Source organism: Cricetulus griseus, chromosome 4 (genome assembly GCF_003668045.3).
Source record: "Cricetulus griseus strain 17A/GY chromosome 4, alternate assembly CriGri-PICRH-1.0, whole genome shotgun sequence".
Taxonomy (NCBI): Eukaryota; Metazoa; Chordata; class Mammalia; order Rodentia; family Cricetidae; genus Cricetulus; species Cricetulus griseus.
Genome location: NC_048597.1, coordinates 24,901,350 through 24,918,364, shown reverse-complemented (window position 1 = coordinate 24,918,364; position 17,015 = coordinate 24,901,350).

The following is a 17,015-nucleotide window of genomic DNA, read 5'->3' as shown; positions in this document are numbered from 1 at the left end:
GATGAACGTCCTATGTGGTTATCTAATAGTGAGTGTTATATATGTACAAGATTCATATACATAAAAGCAAAAATAAACAGTTAATAGCCACTGGGGGGGCAGAGAAACCGAGAGGCAGAGAGAGAGATTTGTGTGTATGTGTGAATGTGCACACATGTGTGCAATTATAATTAAATAAAAGCCAAAATATTAGAGCGGGGCCTTAGCAGGAATTGGAGAAAGGAAGCATTTAAATGTTATAACCATTTAACTTAAAAAATAAGACAAGAACAGCAAAACTGTATTAGTTTAATAGCAAATAGAAGTATAAGCAAGTTATACAACAGGGAGATGCTGACTCTCTGAAGAACAGCTAGAATTTTAAGTTTCTTGGAACAGGATTATGTTCTCCTCCTCCTCCTCCTCCTCCTCCTCCTCCTCCTCCTCCTCCTCCTCCTCCTCCTCCTTCTCCCCCCCTCCTCCAAATCTTCCGTATGCCTCCACCTGCCATGCTCTTCCTCTATGTCCTCCTCCACTGCCTCCATCATTTGCTATTAAATTCCCCTGGTTTTCTGTGTTCTTCACCTTAATTTTCTGTAGTAGTTTTGATAAGATTCAACTTCATTAGCAAGCCTTTCCTGACTACTGTTTCTAGACAAATGCTTGATTTACAATACTCTGATATTTTAGAGCCTTGTTGTACTCGAGTTACTTCTGTGCATACATGTTTTTGTTTACCCAGTCTGGAGACTACCATCAAATCACTGAATCGCATGGTGCTTACATTGTTGAATGCTGTTGTAAGAAAGTTTGTATCACATCATAACACATATTCAGCAATAAAATACTTTATAAATATTTAATGAATCCACTTCATTCATTAAGCCTCATATCAGTACAGAAGGCTTTCTTTATTAATCAACTTGCCTATCCCATTTCTAGGCATTGTTTTCCATCTCACCCTGTCATCAAGTTAGTAGATTTATTTACTTATATTCCTAATTGTATTCCTTTTCTCTTTCACTTGAAACCCATCAGGTATACCTTTCCTTTCTGCTATATGTATTTGTAATGGCACATATAACCTTAATTTTCTTAAATTTGATCAAGAAAATTCACTTTGTTACAATCCCCATTACAAAGATGATTTTTCTGCTTTTGTTATTTACTTGTGAGTTTCTGTCATCGCTGCTATCATTGGCTATGTTTTATGACAACAACTAAGTAGTTAATGAGAAGAAGCTAACAAAAGCTGGAGAGCTAGCTAAAATACAATGTGTCGCCTCCCCACTACCCTTCCTCCAATATAACCTACTTCACAAACCTTTCAATTTCCTCATGTTATTTCCTGGCTCAAGATTGCTTCTGACATCAGTCATTTCAGCACCTGTCTCCTCACTCACGTTTAGTCTCCCTAAAAGGAAAAATGAAAGCATTGCACATAAAGAAGCTGTGTCTAGTCCTACGAAGTCAGAGAGATGATTATTTACCTTAAAGCTAACAATTGTGACATGTGCCGGGTAAGCACAAATAGCTTACTGTGTCATAGCTGGATGACCTGAGGCTGATACCTATTTCCTGTTTACGTTTCAATATCTCCTGAAATTGGGTTTTTATTAGAAAACAAAAGTGAATCTCGGGAATAAGTTTGTGTGGAAAATTAAATTCTTAGTTTGTCAAAAGTATCAAACCCTTGCTAATTTATCACTATTATGATCACGTGCTCTCATAACAAAAATATACATCATTTTAATCTAATTTCCTTTGGTATTACAGCTCAAAATACTTAATATCACTGTGTCTGCATTATTCTCCCAATTTTAGAAATGAGGGCTCAAAGACAAAATGGTTTCTGCATACTGTATGATATGACTATCTCTTGAAAGTGAGTAATTATTTTAAATTGGGACTTCAGCAATATCAGCAGCTATGGCAAATAAATTATGAAATTAGTGATGCACACAATCATAATAACAGTGGTGTCTGAATAGACCCTGAAGATAATTTAGCAACAGTTAAAGCATTAATTTCCTATTACTGCTACAAGTCAGTGCAAAAGTAATGCCCACACACTACACAAATTCATCAAGATCAGCTTTCTAAAATCATGGTAACAGTGGGTGTCAATTATTCAGCAGGTACCAGGAAGGAATCACTAGCTATCCTCTATCATTTCATCAGTTGAATCGCAGGTCTTCCTACTGGGTTTAGGCCTCTTTCATTACTCTTGTCTTTTATCACATTTGATCCAGGAGGATACTGCAGCTCAACCTTCCAGTCTCTGAGTGCCAGTTTACAATTCCTTCTGCATAGCTGAAGGTAAAAAAGAACAGGATATGGACATATTTTTTAAAAGCCTAAATAAAGGTAAAATATGTATACAACCATATGCATATGCCTTATTGTTTCATGTATTTCGTATCACTTTTCTCTAGGAAACAATGGCATTTTCAGGAAAGTCAGTCGATTACATAGAATACCAACCGTCTTCCTGAGAGCCTGCATTCTGTCTTTCTGAGTCATCAAGTCTGTAACTGAAGTGTTTCCTCCTTGTGCCTCTGACAGCCACACTGACAGTTTTCTTGTTTGTACTGAAGAATTTTAGTGTTGTATGCTAGGCACACGGAGTAGTCAGATACATTTGGTCACTGTCTGATATCGATTTAATTTCACTATATCAAAACTCACAATGTATCTCAGGTCCTAGATTTCAACACATCGCCATGTTAAAGCCATTTCAACAATCTTGTCAATTCAATTTTTCACACTTCTTCATTTGTTTGTTATTTTGACAGTCATATACCATAATGCATACCAATAGGTAATGTTGTAGAAAAATGTGAAAAGCTTCAGGATCAAGACTGGCAAACCATATGTGACAAAATTCCCACAAATTGCAATTCAAAGGTACTGAAAAATTATGTGTTTGATGAACTCTTAAATCATACGACTTTCTTTTACTCTATTTTTTAAAGAAGGAATATACATAAAACTCTAGCACAAACATTTCTTTCTTCTTATATTATTTAAAGGATTTGGGTTTTAGTAAAACAGGCTGACTCTACCTACTAAAATTCATGTATATCTTTATCTTTACGCTGTCATCCCGGTTTGGAATTCATTTAACAGAGATCATCACACACAGCTATAATATATAGAAATTTGCAAGAAAATTGTCTATATAATCCAGTATGTGATTTATTAGCATATTTCCTTGATACCAAGTAGGAAAACATTAATAGCTTTAATGTAATAAAAGTCCTGTATTTGGCTGTGTACCAGATTTAAAATTCAGTTACTAATATATCCCATGATCTAGGGTTTTATTGGTAATCAGAGAAGTAAGCTTTTTAAATTTTATCCCCTAAATGACCTGTTTTGTTGGTTTTATAATATGTATCTGTATGTACATATACATTAATATATGTATATACATGTATACGTTTGTATGGTATATGTGTACATATATGTGTATGTGTCTATGTGCTACTTAATTTTTCCATTGCTATCTGTGTTCATTGTTACCCACCCCCAACATCATCTTTAAACTGTATTCTGTCCCCTTTTTATTATTCTAGAAGCCTAATATGAGCTTTGTAATTTGGGAAGCAGATGGTTTCTCTTCTGCACGGATTACTCTTGAAGATTTTTAAAAATAGTTCATATGCTAAAACAAAAATGATGAGAATAGACTGACAGAAGGAAATATATTCTGCTGCCTATCCCCTTACTTTCTTTGTTCATTGTGGACAAGGTACAGCGCCCATCTGATGTTCCCAGGAAGGCGCTGGGCTCTTTCAGCTGCTTGGAGACCTCTGTCTCCCAATCCTTCACATCTCAGCTTTAATATCAGTGAGGGAGCTGTGCTTTCTTTTATTGTGCCAAATACACTCAATCATTATATTGATTTTTCTATAACATTTTCTTTCTTACTTCACAGCACTTAAAATAGCTTATGATATTATTTATATGTGGGTATTTCTTTATGTAACATTAAAATCCCCAGTAAGCTATGAATTGAACAGGGAAAGAAACTAAATTTTCAACTTTATCTAACAGTCTACAGCCAAGAACTGTACAAAGAACTGTAGCTGACTGGCATTCACTCAATACTTCTTTTCAAGTACATAGCTATCTGGAATTATCAGTTATTCAAGTTGTACTGTCTTCCAGCATATATTTTCACAATTATGTTCAGGTGTTATTTAGGTAAATATAATATTGATGTTTCATAGGCAAAATTTGGATAACTCCAGTCTCTGGGAATCTGATCCCTTCTTCAGGACTCAGCATGCACCTTGTGTGCATGACACTCAGACATGCATCCAGGGAAAACATCCACTTGCATAAAATCGTTAAATACATACAATTTTAAATGGCACAATTATCTTAAAATCTGAGAAAGACAGTGTGATAGATGTTGTACATTTTTATGTTATTTGGAAACCAAACTGCTGTGGAATATAATCCTCTTGTCCACTATAAGATTTGTCACTTGACTTGGTTTAATAAAAAGCTGATTATCCAGTAGCCAGGCAAGAACGATAGGCAGGGTGACCAAACTAAGGATGATGGGAAGAGAACTACAGAGTCAGTAGTGATCAGCCAGATGCAGAGGAAGCAGGAAATGAACGAGCCATGCTAATAAAGGTAGTCATGTGGCATAGCATAAATAAGGAATAGGGATTAACTTAAAATGTGAGAGCTAATTAATATTAAGGCTGAGCAATCAACCAAGAATTTATAAGTAATAGTAACCCTCTGTGACAGCTATTTGGGAAGTGGTTGGAAGTTATTTGGGACTGTTGGTCAGGACAGGAAATGTCCATTTTCACCAAACCTGTTTTTAATTATCAAAGAACTGGCAAAAAGATGTTTTACCAAGCCCCCCTTTTTCTGGCCAGAATGACATATAGCACCAAACATGTCCAACTAATGGGACTTGAATTCTGGATATTGTTGCACATTTTTAGTTTATTGACATAGTTTGTTAATTCATTTATTTAATAGTAGTAGTTGTTGTTTTAATAGTAGTGTGCTGTATATATGAGAATGGACTTGTGCACACTGTAGTGTGAAGTGCGGGTTAAAACAAAACTTTCTCAAGTGGGTTCTTTCCTTTCACACTGATGTGTCTAGAAGACACTATCTTCCAGCATTCATCATATCCCCCTTATACTCACAACCTTCTATATCCTCTCCTGTGTCTCTCTCTGCCTAAGCTGTAGGTCTAAGAGTGGCATTGTCGATATGTCATTTGAGGTTGGGAAAGCCATGGTCACTTCTTCACTACATTTGAATCAGTTATGGGCCACTATTAGTGTAACTGTACACTACAAAAAATTCTTCAATGAGGGTAACAGCTGTTCAAACAGAGTTAGAACTTTTGTCAGTTTTAGAAATTACAGTGCTTTGTATTCCTGCAGTGACTATTAAATATTAGGTATAAATTCCCTACTTTTGAACAGGCCTTATATACAATTAGACAGCTGTTGGTTCCTCTCAAATGTGAAGTGTCATTAGTACAACACTGGAGATATCTTTCTAAGTGAGTTATTGTTCTTGCCTGTAATCTTTAAAGCTGTATAGGAATTTCAAAAGCATCTCTCCTTCCAGGGCTTCAATAGCACCTTCAGATGTCATGTGATCTAGACCTCTTCGAGGATTCTTCCACATTGGTTTTGGCTGAATTCTTTCAAGTCCTATATTTGATATGTATGGTGCCTTCAGGAACCAGTTCTTATTTCAAATTTGAAAGGCAATCAAGGGTAATGGCAATAGACTGCATTGATTTGAAAGACTTTTGTCTTCAACCACCCAAAAATTGGAGGGGAGAATTCTCATGATTGGTATTGTGGTTTTTATTGAATTGTGGAAGCACCATCAGACGATGTAGCATAATACCAAAGAATTTAATATATGTGTATGATATATATGCATATATGTACACACAAAATATACATTTCTAAATAAGCTCATAAAATACTTCCCCTGTGGTTTCTCAAACATCTTTGTTGTTACTTATCCTTTTTTTATTGGAAAGAAATTATTATACATGTCACTCCCAGGTCCCTCTCCCTCCCCTCCTCCCCTGCCGCCCCAACTAACGCCCTACCTGTCCCATACCCTTTCTGCTCCCCAGGTAAGGTGAGGCCTTCCATTGGTGGTCTTCAACGTGTGTCATATTCTTTGGGATGCGGCCTAGGCCAACACCCTTGTGTCTAGGCTCAGGGAGTATTCTTCCACGTGGAATAGGCTTCTAGAGTCCATTCCTATGGTAGCGATAAGTACTGATCCACTACAAGAGGCCCAATAGATTTCCGAAATCTCCTCACTGACACCCACATTCAGGGGTTCTGGATCAGACCCATGCTGGTATCGCAGCTATCAGTCTGGGGACCAAGAGCGCTCTCTTGTTCAGGTCAGCTGTTTCTATGGTTTTCACCAGCCTGGTATGGACCCATTTGCTCAGCAGTCCTCCTTCTCTGCATTTCAGTTCAGTTCAAAGTTTAGCTGTTTATCTTTCTTTCTGCTTTCCCCATAATATCCTTCATTTGCACTGTAGATTTATAGTGCCCTAATTTTCTTTTCTTTCTCCCTTTACAGAACCCGTGTTCTACTATTCTCCACTCTACAGCAGTTTACATGCAATTGTATTCAGGGGAAAAATCTGAATCCCTACACTGAGATTAATAGCTACCAGCATTATCCCTTCTGAAAGAGGAAAAAATAATTACCCACAGAGACATATCCTCTAATGGATTGTCTAATTCTGAGTGGTTATCCTTTAATACACACACACACACACACACACACACACACAAACAGTACTGTGCGTACTCCATTTTTTAAATGGGTATGTGTGTATATGTGTTTGTATGTGTACATGTCTATGCAGAGGTTATAAATTTCAGAGGGAGGATGCATGAGAAGATTTAGGGAGACGGAAGGATGGAAATATTAATAAATTCATTATGTATAAAATTCTCAAAAACCAAATCACGTTTTATTCAATACTGAGTAAAAGTTTCCCTTTTATATCTGCCTTCATTTTGGGCTTAATATGGTAATGTTACCTCATGTAAACAACTACTATTAGATCAAATTTTGTGATTATTTGGTTATCCATATTTGTCCATATTGACAGGTGATCTAGTAACAAAAATCTTCCAATTTAACTCTCACAAAAGGATAGATTTCCCCCTCCAGTGAAAGCTTTGAAGCCCTCTATGGAACTTCCTTGTTATCTACCCTCTCTAGGTCTGTGGGTTGTAGGTTGGTTATTCTATACTTTACTCCTAATATCCATTTTTGAGTGAGTGTTCATACCATGTTTGTCTTTCTGGGTCTGGGTTATCTCACACCTTATGACTTTCTCTAGTTCCATCCATTTGCCAGTAAATTTCATGATATCATTTTTTCTTGCAGGTGATTAATACTCCATTGTGTAAACGTACCACAATTTCTATATCCATTCTTCAGTTGAGGGTATTTATGTTGTTTCCAGGTTTTGGCTATTTCAAATAATGCTGCTATAAACATATTTAAGCAAGCATCCTTTTGGTATGACTAAGCATCCTTTGGGTATCTGCTCACAGTTGGTATAGCTGGTGCAGGGTCTTAGCACAACCATGGAAGGCTGAGCTGGGTGTGTGGAAGGGTAAGTGTGCTGATCGCCCATTCCCCAGCCTCCCAGGATTTTGGGAACCTTTTCCCCATGCTGGATTACCTCATCCAGGCTGTATGCAGAGGAAGGAGCATAGTCTATGGCGCCTCTGGCCTTGGAACCAGAATTTATCCCTAGTGTATGAATGGGCTTTGGGAGCCCATTCCCTATGGAGGGATACTCTCTCCACCTAAATAAACAGGGGGTTTGGGGACTAGATCCTGCCCCAAATGATGTGACAGAAATTTGATGATCTCCATGGGAGGGCTCATCCTCCCTGAGGAGTGGATGTGAGGTGGGATGGGGGGTACGGTATAGGGGATGGGAGGATGGGAGGGAGAGGAACTGGTGTTGGTACTTAAATAAGATTGTTTTTTAATTTAGATAAAATTAATTTAAAAACAGAGTCAGTTTTCCTGGTTTGGTGAGTTAAAGACTGTATTTCAAAGTAAAGTGTTTATGGTTTAGTGCATTTAAGAAAATTCAAGCCTATCTGAAGTGACAAGTCGTCAAATTATTTTGATGTTGAGTCACCAAAATATCAACTCAGTATATTTTATGATAACAGGTCTTTAATTCTTTAAGGTCCTATCCAGCTAATTATGTGAATGGCAGACTTAATTCGAAGTAACTTTTCTGAAGTATTTATTGATCGCATTCTGTGCTAGAAGAAGATTGTGTGGAGTAATGTCTGGATTCCAACAGTGTATAGTTCATTTCACTGAACCCATGATGCTTTTATAGACATCAGCATCTAGTGAAAATGCCCAGCATTATCTCCTCCATTCCATGAGTCTCAGTTTACTGTTTATATTTCATGTTATACTTGGCTCAATTCTTCAGTTATTTGAGACAAATAGACCCTTAAACTTTTGTTAAGTCTGGCCTGGCAGTCACTGTGTAGTTTTAAACCTCATGACTCTTCTCCTACTGAAGTCCATCCTGAGGGTTTGGTTAATTATAGACATGCACCAAGATGCCTGATATTAGCTTATTCTATCTGTGTAAATATTTCTTCTTTCTGGTATTGTGAACATGTTTTCTTTCTTTGTGTTAAACATTAAAATTTCTACTCCCCATCCAGATCAGTAAGGAGATAGAAAGATATATTAATGGTTTTGAGACTGAAGTGGTAACTGGATCATTAATGGAAACTGAATAAAAACAGGCTGACAAGGTCTCCTGGTATTAAATTCAATAATGTTAGTATAAGTATCATACAAACAAAGCATTAATCTTTTTTACTCTTTAGGAATTGACAGTAAGAAATTCTAGGCAGACATGTCTTCATTATAGAACTTATGCAGGTAAGAATTTCATTTGAAATGCCATGGTCTTGGGGAATCAAAGAAACTTAAAATGTAAAGTGGTGAGAAGGTTCATCAGTAGACACACTTACCACCAAGCCTAAAGACACCAATTTTGTATAGTGGGAGTATAGAACTGTCTCCCGAACACTATCTTCTGAATTCAAACTATAAGTGGTTGCTTCCCATCACCCTAAGTAAATAAAAAGGTAACAAAGAAAGAATCTTTTAAGATACATGAAATGCCTCAAAATGTTTTCTCTGATTAAGGTTACTAGCACATGGTTCATTGAAAAAAGATAATCAAATCACAAAGTTCAGTTTCTAGAAAAGTTTGTACTTAATACAAGGAACTTAATCTGTCATATGACAGAGTTCAGCTATTTTTATAATGTAGAAACCAAAAATCATACATGCCTAGCTTGTTATACAGTTTTGTAACTTAACTTTCTAGTATGTGCATTTATTCCCTAAAATTATAATTTGTAAGGGCAAGAAAATTGTAAAAATGGAGTTGTGGAGAAAGGTCAATTTGTATTTTAATACCTTTGTTGAACCTTTATTTTTGTTTGAGAAAAGTCTTTCATCCATTGCAACAGATTATTTATTAAATGTAACAAAGTTAAATTATTCAATAGTTTAAGGAAAGGAATAGAATATACACAAAGTATCAATGACTGTTTTGTGTAACTCACATGCAATAGTATACTGAAAAGTTAAAGTTAAAAGTTTTTAATGTCTCTATATATTGTATATCTGTGTGTCTCTGTATTTATTCCCATTTTTGTTCAATCTCTGCTTAACATAAAAGTGCAGGGCAGGCTTAAAATCCTGGCCAGAATACTCTGTGAGGCTGGATCATCTCAGCCAGCCATCTAGAAAGCGAAGCACCCAACCACTAGAGAGTTCTCACCTCTGTCAATGCTGAGACTGAAGGGGCAATCCACGAACCTCAGATTATGTTTCAAGACTGCAGTGCTCTCCACCAAGCCTCGTAATCCTAGGTTGGTCTCTGAGACTACACTGAGCTCCTTATATACTCTCTAGTGCTGGGATTAAAGGTGTGACCTCTGATTCTGTTTTAGACTGATTCAAAGTTATGTAACCCTAGATGGCCTTGAACTCACAACCTCACTCCTTTTTTTGATTTCCTGCTTTTCCTTCACAAATCACTTTACATCATAAATTGCAAACATTTTGAAATAAGATCACAAGATTATTTATTTGAAATAACCTCAATCTCTTTGCTATGTTAAATGTCAGTCTGAAAGTTTATCAAATCAATTTAATGACTGTCAAAGAATATTTACCCTGAAAAATACAATCACTTGAAGACAGAATACTTTTATTTGAATTTTAATATAGTCGGTCTTTATTCCTCATTGGATTGCCACACATAATAACCAACATCTTAGGAATCATATGACAAGAAAGTAAATTTTACAATTCCAATATGGCATTTGATTATGTAAATAAAATTCAGATTTAGTTTCAATACTACTACCAATTAATTAATTTCTGAATAGTTCTTCTGGTAGCAACATATCTTACTCCATAGTGAGAAGAACAAAACAATATTGCAAATAAAAATGCAAAGTGTCTGATAAGTATGTGGAAAATTATGTAAGGAGTGAGTAGTGTCATGTTTTGCAATTAAGAAAAGATTGTTAAGGCATTATTACTCTGAAATCAACACTATTATGGAGGATAATACCTTTGTCATATTATGTTCTCCATAAAACCAGACTCAGCAGGATAATTTGCACTCTAATACTTATATTCTTTTGGTTTTATAAAGTTAATTGTATATAGAATATAGCATCATTCAATTCATCATGAAGAAGTAAAGGAGTCTTTTCTGATTTGTAAAACCAAAGATGCTTGTTGGTATCATTGACAGTCAATCACATTTCTTCAAAGGATATTTACTTATTCACCGTGGTGGTTTTTGTGGTATTACATGAACATTTTTCAATAATTTCTACCAAATTCCTAGAGGTCCTCTGTGTATATGTTATGGTTATTAGCTTGGTGTTTTGTAGGAGTTCCAGCAGGGTGAATGTGTACATTTCTGATTCTTTTGCTTCTAGTATGTTGCTTCATCCAAACTTTGTCTTGGTTTGTCCTGTGTGGCTGTCATCTCCTGGAGGACTGCTATTTTATGAAGAAGAAATGAAGGGGGAGAGTACCAGGGGAGGGGGGAGGTGTGGGGAAACTTGGAGGAGCGGAGGGAAGGGGAAATCTTGGTTGGAATGTATTGGATGAAGGAAGAATCTATTTTCAATAAGTAGAAAGATTTTAAATAATGAAAATACTACTAATAATAAAAGTGTAGTTGTAATAATTATAAGTAATAAAATAAATCCACATGACATTTAAGACAATTAGGTTAATATTTGAGTACAGTAAAATCCTATGTTGTAGGACACTTGCTTCTGACCAGAACACTATGTGTGCTTTCTTAAAACAATGAAATACTTTAAAGAAAAATCAGCAGACAGATACATTTTACTATCTATTCTCTATTTTTCATTCAAATGCTACCTTTTACAGTGAGTAACATAAAACAGTGATAATTCTACATTAGAAAATCACAGCAAAGACGGCGTCATGATAACGGAGAAGCATATGAGGACAATGAACATCAGCCCAGAGGTGGTGTTCAGTGTCAAACCGCTTAGTGGGCCAGTTCCTCTTTGTCATTCTAAATGCAGTAGTGAATGTGGGAAGGGCTGTAATCATAATATGCTCACTACTTGGCTATTGTTTTATTTTAATATTCAACTATAGTAGTGTTTTAAAAGTTAAATGAAGAATAAACACAAATATAAAAGCTCTGACTTTGCCCTGTATGTATGATGACGTCAATGTGTAAGATGAAGTTTAATACTTGTATAAAAGCTACTTTAAAAAGTTCCCTAGCATCTGTTAGGCCATATCTTGTATAACTGGTAATTGTAGGGGAACCTGCTTAGGGGCTGGCTTCAGGTCTGCCTGACCATGACTGCAAGGGCATGGTCAGGTTAACATAGAGTAAGAGTTTCAGGTGGCTGGGTTTCGCTTTCAGTTTCACCCTTTTGGCTTGCTGTATAGACTGCTGCCACTCCAGCTGGCTAGGTTGCTCTGTTAGTAAGGCTTTTTCCTATTAAATACCCTAATATTTTTACCTGACTCCATATTGGTAATTTCCCACTATAGATAATAGATGTGTTATTAGAACGACATTATTAGAACGACATGCTAGGTATGTTTTGTCACCCTTAATTGTTAAGCTATGGAATTAAAATTCTGTATTTAATGGTAATCAGAAAAAGAAAATATTTAGTAGTGACATGTTGGGTCTCTCTAGTTGTATGAAGTGGACTAATTGTAGTGTCTCTGCATTGTATTGCCTCAGCCATTTCTAGAAGGTGGCATAATACATGCCTGTTACTAGTGATAGAAATGATACATTCTTAAAGAAGTTTATCATAAGCTACTGCTTAATGGCTACTCTTCTAGAATGCATCCCCTTCTGCTGTGCCATCTTTAAAATATATATATATATATATATATATATATATATATAGTGTGTGTGTGTGTGTGTGTGTGTGTATGTGTGTGTGTGTATACATACATATACACACATACACATAGAAAACATGGTCCCCTTCTCCTCAAACCATGATAAGCCCTTGGGTGGTGACTTCCAAAGCCCAAGTAATTTACAAATTAAAGTGAAGAGACCTTGTATGTTTAGAAGTGATTGGAATGTATAATCCAATAAAGGCATTTCTTAGGTCTGTTACAGGCTTGCTATTTGACTTAGGCCCGAGCTTAAGTACAATTTAATATTGGTAGTAGAGCAAATTATGAATAGCTTTGTTGTATGTTTTAAAGTCACATGTTCACATGCTTAAATCTGGGTACCAGAATTTAAGCAGTTATTTAAATGAATGACTGTCTTCTAATATACTGATTCCAAAGTTAAAAAAATCATAGATCATATTTTTCCGCTGGCCTACTATTGGGTTATTAAATCCATATACTCTCGAGGGCAGGGGAGTATAAATAGATAATTTGATTACACTTGCCCTTGTCTTTTTTTAATCAAATGTCCCCAGCAGGAAAAATACATTCAAACACTGTGTGTGCTACAAATTACATTTATCACTGCTAGATGTATTTAAACTGCTTTTATATTTTCATTTGAGGTTTGCTGACCACTTGCTATGCAACCTTAGGGAATGCATCCATTCCAAAATTTGTGCATTTTCTCTTCTAATAGGAAAAGAAAAATGTATTTGCCAATGTGTCTAGTAATTATTGTGTGTGTGCATGTGTGTGTTGGGGGGAGAGGAGTAAGGTGGAGATGGTGGCAATGTAAGATGAAGGACAAAGAATGTTCATTTATAATGATACAGAATAGCAATGAGCACAGCATGTCATCTTTTTTTATTTTTCCTTTCCTTGCATTTCAGTTGTCACCTTACTATTTGTTCCCCATGATTTTTAGGGAAAAATAATATCTGTGGCCTCATGGTAGGTGTTATGAAGATTACCTAAGCTTGACAAAGAGACTTCAGATAAGTCAGACCTCAAGAAATACATTGGTGGTTAGCCCATGGTATGTTATCAGTAATATATAATTTATTAACATATAGATACTTCTTACAATTTCAGAGGTTACAAATTATTGAAAAAAACAGTATGTTACAGAATGAAAATTTATGTTTTTCAAAGCATCTTACCTTCTTGTTTCTGTATAGAAAATTTTATAGTAGGTGCTTTCTTATTATAATTAATAAGCCTGCTATGATATATCAGGGTGTATTTGCATAGTTTACAAAATTCAGCATCTTTCAAACTAAAAATAATTTAGAATATATTCACCCCTTGTTTAAAAATCAGATTTTACATAGATTTTGCTCTTTTTTCTCATTTTCTCCTCTCTATTTTTATTCCTTTTTAGGCATCTTGAAGAATTTTTACTTTTCCTTAGAAGTAAATGCCATATGAAATAATAAAACACAATCAAAAAATGTCCATGCCTTCAAGTTAAGTTCTAAGAGGAGAATGTATTTGTTATAATTACTTTTGTTTTGTAGTATCTGCCTCCATGATTCCTTAGTACTCATGCAAGAAATGTACTAGCATGAAACCACAAGAAACTGCTTTTTACCCTTGGAAATAATAGTAACTATTTTTAGAATTTTAAAGAAAAATGTCATTCAACTCCACATGCCATATTTGTTCTCAGCCACAGAATTCTTTAGTGACTCATACATGGGTTGTGAAGCTTCTACTTCACATATTGCAGATTCTCTTTAATTTTAAGGTCCTACACAAAGCCATGTAACATCAATATTTAGAAAACTGAGGGCTGGTGATGGCCATGAATCAATGTTGTCAGAAAGATATGACATTGATGAAGACCAATTAAGATAAATGTCAACAGACAACTTCCCAAAAAATGACATGGCAAAGTCTTGGCAGAATAAAAAGCAGTGCATATACTCTTCACTGAAGAGATATGTGATTCCTTGCAAACAGCTTTGGAATAAATCTACCAAAAGGTTATTTAGATCTACTTGAGGGAATTTTTCATTGAGTGACACATGATAGATAAATAGAATTTGGAGGTTTATGAAGAATTAACGGTTTCCCACATTTTCAATGAATGTGAATTCATAAAAATACCTTGTGCTAAAATCATTTCAGCCCTTTGTTCATAATCCACAATTGTGGGAAACTAACAATGACACTTAACTAGAGATGAGGGAAAGAATCACTGGTATGGATGGTTGGAGCTGTTTTATGAAGGAAATAAGATTGATTTGAGTTATGGGGTAGAGAAGAAAAGTGAAAAATATATGTGAAAATAAGACAGGATAAATCAACTCTATTTTATTAAAAATCCGTTTCTGCACTCCCATGAATAGTAGTACCCTCCCTGGTTTTATAACCTTTTTTAGAGATTTCAAGAATTTTGGCATTAAAAAGAAGTGAGACATATGAAATGCATATATAAATGAGGAGTACAAAAGGGTAAAGAAATTAAATCATTTAAGGACTATACCATTTACAGTATTAGGCAAAATTGCTTCTCTCAACTCCCTATATCTGCATTTTGCCCTTTCTTTTAGAAAAATTTACATTTTCATAATAATTTAAAATTTTCCTTTAACATCAAAACTATTTTCATTAGATGAATTTTCTCTAAATGTTCTTTTCCTAATTGTTTTTTTTTACATGTGCAACACAAGTTTAATTTTGCTGTTATATCCAGAAATATTTTTCTACATCTAGAAACAATTATGATACTATTGAAATGGAATGGATAGCTAGGTTGTTATGTGACTTTAATACTTAAAGTAAAATATTAAGGGAAATATAACCTGTGCCTTATGGTAAGTTTTTCATTTTTCAGAAATAAGTAAGAAATGTTCTATTAAATTTTACTGCTATAAAACTGAACTGTATGACTTAGTGTTAGTCAAAACTTAAATCATTAGTTTGATTTAGCCTTGCTCCCCAGTTTTTACATTTAATCAGATAGTTACATAACTGACATGAAAAGAGTTGCTTGGTTTTCATATGAATGAAAAATAATTTAGGCTTAAAAACATGTAACATATATGTTGAACATTGAAATGCTCTCTCAATCCCATAAGTTTTATAATCAAATAATTTCTGTATATCCTTGATAATTAAATCATATCTTATAGTAGTACATTTATTTAGAATAAATGAATAAATTTGCTTTTAGGTTTTCTAATAAAGTATACTTAATATTATATGTCTTAAATTATAATTATTAGACATCAAAATCAGAAAAGTAATATATTCTCTAACAGAGCCATGTCTATAACAGAAGCAACAAAAATGGATAGTTTGCTTGTATCTTCATTGGTTTATCAAAATGTTATTACAAAAAATAGAGATGAAGAGATAGATGTGGTAATGTCTAGAGAAAAAGAATGTTCATCCTTTAGGAAAGCTGTGAGATTTCTATTTCCCATGAGACTCCAGTAGCCAAACTATACGTAAAATCTTTGAAAATAATCCTTTTGTGTTATTTTATATTTGTGTGTCTTTTGCCCCTCACTCTGTGTGTGTGTCTTTTATTACAAAATATTGTTAATGAAATTACCAGCCACTGCCAGTGAATCCTAATTTATTTCTCCCCTTAAATCCTCGGGGGCTGAGGCTGCTACTTTATTACTCGCTGTCCCATTATTGTGAAGAAACACCAAGACCACACCACTCTTAGGAAAGAAATCCTTTGATTGGGGGCTTCTTTACAGTTTGTAAGGGTTAGTCAATTATCACAATAATGGGGATGGAGTGTCAGACATAACATGGTGCAGAAGAAATAGCTGAGAGCCATATCCTGATCTGCAAGAAGAGAAAGGCAGGGAGGTCTGGCATGAACTTCTGAAACCTCAAATCCTCCACTAGTGACTCACTTCCTCAAAAAAGGGCACAACTATCCCAGCATGACTATATTTCCTAATCCTTCAAATCCTTCTCGTATAGTGTTGCTCCCTTATTAACAAGCATTCAAATATATGTCTACTAAATATATGTTAGTAATGAATCACCTTAGCTCCACACCACCAAACAAGCCTAGTCTTTACTTCTACTGTCTGACCACCATCATTAAGCTCCTTAGAGTTGAGTAGTTAACAGGTTCAGATCCAAAGATCTTTAGGAATTCCTCTTACAAAGACAAAGATCAAATATGTCTTCTTCACTCAAATTAGAAACCTTCCATCAAAAGATGTGTCAAAAGACATCAGAAATGTTATAATCCCATGAAATCATCGCTAGCACTGTCTTTCAGATTTGAGCATTTTATTCCATCCTTTCAGGATCAAAATCCAAGAATAGGCAGTCTACGAAAACATATAAGCTCTTACTTCTAGAAAACTTTGAGATAATATGCTGACATCATTTTTTTATTTTGAAATTGAAGACTTCAAATAAGAATAGAAAAGAGAACAAAGGAGATAGAGAGACAGGGGAAGGGAGACAATGGAGAAGATGGGAGGGAGATGGAGGGTAGGTCCGAGGGACTGATT